The 6,000-nt window shown below is 39.7% G+C and overlaps 1 protein-coding gene across 2 annotated transcripts in view; it reads left to right on the top strand.

Moving 5' to 3' along the window:
• The window catches only part of ctxnd1 (cortexin domain containing 1), a 41,868-nt gene continuing 35,868 nt past the window's right edge, over positions 1-6,000 (top strand). The window contains exons 1-2 of one of the 2 annotated variants that reach the window (XR_012383136.1): positions 1-776; positions 4,179-4,296. The gene's annotated coding sequence lies outside the window, so the exon portion shown is untranslated. Of the gene's footprint in view, positions 777-4,176; positions 4,297-6,000 lie in introns of those variants that run through there. The other variant, XM_068222539.2, reaches the window with a different exon arrangement.

Below are 6,000 nucleotides of genomic sequence, written 5' to 3'. Positions count from 1 at the left end.
CTAGTCAAAGTCCTGACCTGAATACAAATAAGGTGCTGTGGCGTGACCCTAAAAAGTATGGTAAATCCTCAAAAATACCTTTAATGTAGCTGAATTACAATAATTCTACAAAGATGAGTGGGCCAAAATTCCTTCACAGGGCTGTAAAAGACGATATTATGAAACTGCTTAATTGCAGTTATTGCTGTAAAGAGTGACCAAACTAATTTTCAGGTTTATAGGCAAACACGTTTTAACCCAAAGCTATGTAGTTTTGTATATTTTTTCCCTTTAATAATGAAAACATTGGATAGCACAGTGGCGCAGCAGGTAGTGCTGTCGCCTCACAGCAAGAAGGTGAATGGTTAAAGCCTCAGCTAGTTCAGTTGTCATTTCTGTGTGGAGTTTGCATGTTCTCAATAATTATGGTTTCAAAGCAGCTTTACAAAAGGTGCACATAACTGCATTACAATCATAATCAGAAAAATTAAGGTTATTATTTAACATAACTTTATTAGGCACTAACAGCTTTAAATAATTAACTAGTAACTAATAGCTTTTAACAGTTCCAAGTTATTAGCTATGTGGTATCTATGGCACATGTTCAGTGAACTCTTCTGTTTACGCTGTACACCATGAGGACGGGACTCGGTGAATGACAGTATATTTAAAGCCTCTCTCCGCGCTGCAGCAGCTCTTGTTATGGAGTGTGTTTATGGGACGCGATGACAGAGACAGCGCTCACCTGCACCGACAGCACTAAACACTGACAGAAACATCTAGAATGCGGGAGGAAGGTGAGATGCCTCTGCTGCCTGTCTGCCTCTATTAGCATCAGCTACCACTTACTGTACTGATAAATGTGACTGATCATAACCTCACAGGCTTAATAAACTGCGACAGTCTAACTCCTATAGCCATCTTCTCCAAAGTAAATCTGATTTTTAGGCAATAATGTGTTTAAACGACTGTAATCTAATGATTTGTTATGAGATTTTTAATGTCACCATTGATTTTTTTTATGGAATGCTTAGGCACTTGTCATAAATAATTGCTCAGTTCATATCTATTTTTTAAATTCATCCATCCTCTTAATCTTTAATCATGCTAACTTTGCCCTCCCTCAACAACATCTCTTTTCTGACTGGTGTTTACTGGCATGAGGCATGAGGGCATTGGATCAACCTGCCAATCATATTGCAACCCCTAATCAGAAAAGTTGAGACAGTATGGAAAACGCAAATAAAAAAAGAAAGTATTGATTTCCACATTTACTTTAACTTGTATCGCATCCCTGCTGAAAAATCCAGCCTAAACCAGCCTAGGCTGGTTGGCTGGTTTTAGCTGGTCAACCAGGCTGGTTTTAGAGGGGTTTTGGCCATTTCTAGCCTGGTCTTAGCTGGTCAGGCTGGAAAATGACCAGCCAAATCCAGCTTAAACCAGCTTGACCAGCCTGGTTTAGGTTTGACGTAGCTGGTTTTGGCTGGACTATCAGCTTGGCTTGGCTGGTCAAGCTGGTTTTAGCTGGTCATCTCCCAGCCTGACCAGCTAAGACCAGGCTGGAAATGGCTGGAAACCAGCCTGGAAGTGGCCAAAACCCCTCTAAAACCAGCCTGGTTAACCACCTAGGCTGGTTTAAGCTGGATTTTTCAGCAGGGATGGTAGACAATATGAATATTTCATGTTTTGTCTGGTCAACCTCATTTCAGTTGTACATTTACATCCTTTTCTGTCATTCAGACCTGCAACACAGTACAAAAAAAAGTTGGGACAGGAGATCTTGGATGTTTCTTGGGACATCCAAGAAAGGTTTAGTCCTTTAGGAGCAAAGATGGGCCGAATACATTGATATTTACATTACATGTCGCCTACCCTGTTGTTGTCTATTGGAGGGAATGCGTCAATAGAGCTGTCATTTTAGTACAGGTTAGTGTACTAATCCTTTGAAATGAATGCGGGACCAAGCTGCAGTGGAGGACTGTGGCCACCCAGAGCCGGAGATATACACATGTATCTATGACCGTGAGTTTGCCCGGTGGTCAGTATGCAAATATATATTTTTTAATTCAATAATCCCTCAGGCAGCACTGCTTCAAGAATCATCCTTCATCTAGAAGTGATATCACCACACGGGCTCAGGACTACTTTGGCAAACGTTTGTCAAGTACCACACTACATAGTTATATCCAGAAATGCCAGTTAAATCTGCACTGTGCCAAAAAGCAGCCCTATGTTAACAGTGTCCAGAAGCGCTGTTGACTTCTCTGGGCTTTGAGGCATCTGAGATGGACCATCACAGTAGAAACATGTACTGTGGTCAGATGAATCAGTATTTCAGGTATTTAGGGGGGAAATTGATGACGTGTGCTTGTGACTAATGAAGAAAAGGATCATCTTGACTGTTACCAGCAACAAGTATAAAAGCCAGGGTCTGTCATGGCATGGGGTTGTGTCAGTGCCCTTGGCAAAGGTAACCTGCACTTCTGTGATGCAACATTAATACTGAAAAGTACATTAAGATTAAGTAGATTTTGGAGCACAATATGCTGCCTTAATTTCCAGGGACACCCATGCATATTTCAACAAGATAATACAAAGCCACATTCTGCACACATTACAAAGTTCTGGCTGCAAAGGAAGAGGATATGGGTACTTAACTGGCCTGTTTGCAGTCCCGACTTGTCTCCAATAGAGAATGTGTGGTGCATTTTGACGTGCAAACTGCGACAATGAGAACCCTGTACTGTTGCCCACCTTAAGACTTGTTTGCAGGAAGAATGGGACAAAATGACAGCTGGAACACTTCCTCATTTGGTGTCTTCAGTCTCTAAATGTATTTTAAGTGTTGTGAAAACAAATGCCAATATTACAAAGTGCTACATGCTTTATTGTTCCAACTTTTTTTTTTTAAATGTGTTGCAAGTATACATGTTTATTTAAAAAATTAAAAAATAAAATCACGAGGAAAACATTGAATAATGTTTGTTGTATATTGTGTGCAATGAAATACAAGTCAAAGCAAATTTAGCAATCACTTTTTTTTTTTTTTTTTGCATTTTCCATACTGTCTCAACATTTTTTAAATTTGCGGTTGTAGATATGCATCTATGCATCTACATGCAGGAGAAACTACTAAAGTTGGTGTTTTCCTTTTTTTCTGATGATGTTAAAGTGACAGTCCAAGAGACAGATAAATATACAGACAGACAAATATACAGACATATAGATAGACAGACAGACAGACAGATAAATAGAGAGACGGACAAGATGATAGATAGAAAGATAGATAAATAGACAGATGGACAAATAGATAGAAAGACAGATATACATGCATACAGACAAACAGACAAAAAATAGACAGAGACAGATAAATAGACAGACATAGAAATAAATAGATAGACATATAGATAAATGGACAGACAGACAAATAATCAATCAGGCAGGCAGCCAGACAGACAAGTAAATAGACATACAGACAGACAGACAGACAGACAGACAGACAAGTAAATAGACATACAGACAGATAGATAGATAGATAGATAGATAGACAGACAGACAGACAGACAGACAGACAGACAGACAGACACGGACAAATAGATAGAAAGATAAGCAGACAGACAGACAGTCAAGTAGACATATGTACATACTGTACAGACAGACAAATAGACAGACAGACAGACAGACAGACACATACATACATACATACATACATACATACATCCATACATACATACATAAATGATAGATAGATAGATAGATAGATAGATAGATAGATAGATAGACAGACAGACAGACAGACAGACAGACAGACAGACAGACAGACAGACAGATAGATAGATAGACATGCATACATAAAGACAGATGAATATAGAGATAGATAGATGAATAGACAAACAGACAAATAGACATATTTACAGATACATAGACAGACAAACAGACAGACATATACATAGATAAATAAACAGACAGAAAAATAGACAGACAAAAATTTAGAGACAGATAGACATGTAGATAGATAGATAAACAAAGATACATCGACAGACAAATTAATAAACAAAATCTCATTTGATTTGATCACAATCAGAACATTCCTTGAGTGCCTCTACAGTACAGTGTAAATCCCTCGCTATCATTTCCAAACACTTGAGCTCTCTCTCTCTCTCTCTCTCTCTCTCTCTCTCTCTCTCTCTCTCCCTCAGTTGAGAAGCATTGCAGTAATAGTGAGCTGCAGCAGCAGATCCTCCTCCAGTGTGTCAGCGTCCGCCGCAGCATGAAACTCTTCCTCCACACTTTCTGCTGTACGGGATGTGAGTTCAGGTAGGACCGTCTGTCTGTTTTCCTCCTGCTGTCACGTTTTTTCTCTCTCTAAGCCCTGCCAGACACCCGAGTGGAAAGCCCGGTCACACTGCCTCCAATCAATCCTAGAGAATTGTTGCATGTTTGATTGATGGAGACTCAGTTTGAGCACTTTAATGATGTCGAGGAGGGTCAGATTCATCTTCTGAGTTGTCTAAAGAACGCATAAAGTTTTTGCAATTAGGGATGGAGAGTCTCAGTGTGATTTAGTCTGTTAATAGTACAAATGTTACACTTTAGTTTTCTTGAAGCAGAGTTTAAAATAGAATGTATTTTCACATGTACTCTACATGTATTATAGTCAGCTGAATGAAACAGTAAACAGTCCTTATTTGTTTGAAACTCAGTTATCAGCTTGTTCATTTAGAAATGAATGCTGTTTTAAAGGGCAGCACAGTGGCTCGTTGGTTAGCACTGTCGCCTCATAGCAAGAAGGTTGCTGGTTTGAGTCCCGGCTGGGCCAGTTGGCGTTTCTGTGTGGAGTTTGCATGTTCTCTCCATGTTGGCGTGGTTTTCCTCTGGGTGCTCCGGTTTCCCCCACAGTCCAAACACTTGCGCTGTAGGTGAAATGAATAAACTAAATTTGCGTGTGTGTGAATGTGAGAGTGTGTGGGTGTTTCCCAGTACTGGGTTGCAGCTGGAAGGGCATTCGCTGTGTAAAACGTAAATATGCTGGATAAGTTGGTGGTTTATTCAGCGGTGGCGATCCCTGATGAATAAAGGGACTAAGCTAAAGGAAAATGACTGAATACTGTTTAATAATATATTTCTTGAAAACCTGTTTGAAATCAATCATTATTTTAACAGGCATCCAAATTTTCTATAAATAACTGTTGTAATTAATATTTTGCTAAAATTGGGTATTTAATATATCCAATTAAAGTGATTTTTTCTTTTTTAAACATTTCTCAAATGATGTTTAACAGAGCAAGGAATTTTTCACAGTATTTAATTTAATATGTTTTTCATTGACTATAACTAAAAATAATAATTCCTTACGTTTATATAGCGCTTTTCCTGGACACTCAAAGGGCTTGACACATTGGGGGGAATCTCCTCATCCACCACCAGTGTGCCTCCTGGATAATGCGACGGCAGATATATTGCGCCAGACCGCACACTGCAGTGGTACAGAGGAGACAGAGTAATGAAGCCATGATATGAGGATGGTTAGAAAGCCATCATGAACAGAGGCCAGTGGGTAAATTTGGCTTCGATGCCCGGGTTAAACTCCTACTATTTTTAGAAGGAAATCCTGGGATTTTTAACAACCACAGAAAGTCAGAACCTTGGTTTAACATCCCATCTGAAAGACGGCGCTCACTGAGCAGCATGTAGCTCCCTTCACTATACTGGGGCGTTATGACCCACACAGACCACAGATTGAGCGCCCCCTGCTGGCCTCTCTGACACCACTTCTGGCAAGCAACCTAGCTTTCCCATGTGGTCTCCCATCTACTGTAGGTACTGACCAGGCTCAGTCCTGCTTAGCTTCAGTGGGCCACCATGTGAGAGTAGCAGAGAGCTATCTGCCGCAACCAAAATGTGATAGAATGTATAAGTGTATTGTAGTCAGCCAGATTTCTTTAGTTAAACTTAATAAATTAATTATTGTAAACATAAAAATTAAGGATGGAGAGCCTTAGTGTGATGCTTTAGTCTGTT

The sequence above is a fragment of the Danio rerio genome, chromosome 7 (genome assembly GCF_049306965.1).
Source record: "Danio rerio strain Tuebingen ecotype United States chromosome 7, GRCz12tu, whole genome shotgun sequence".
NCBI classification, from domain to species: domain Eukaryota; kingdom Metazoa; phylum Chordata; class Actinopteri; order Cypriniformes; family Danionidae; genus Danio; species Danio rerio.
This window is presented reverse-complemented; position numbering and strand designations above follow the sequence as displayed.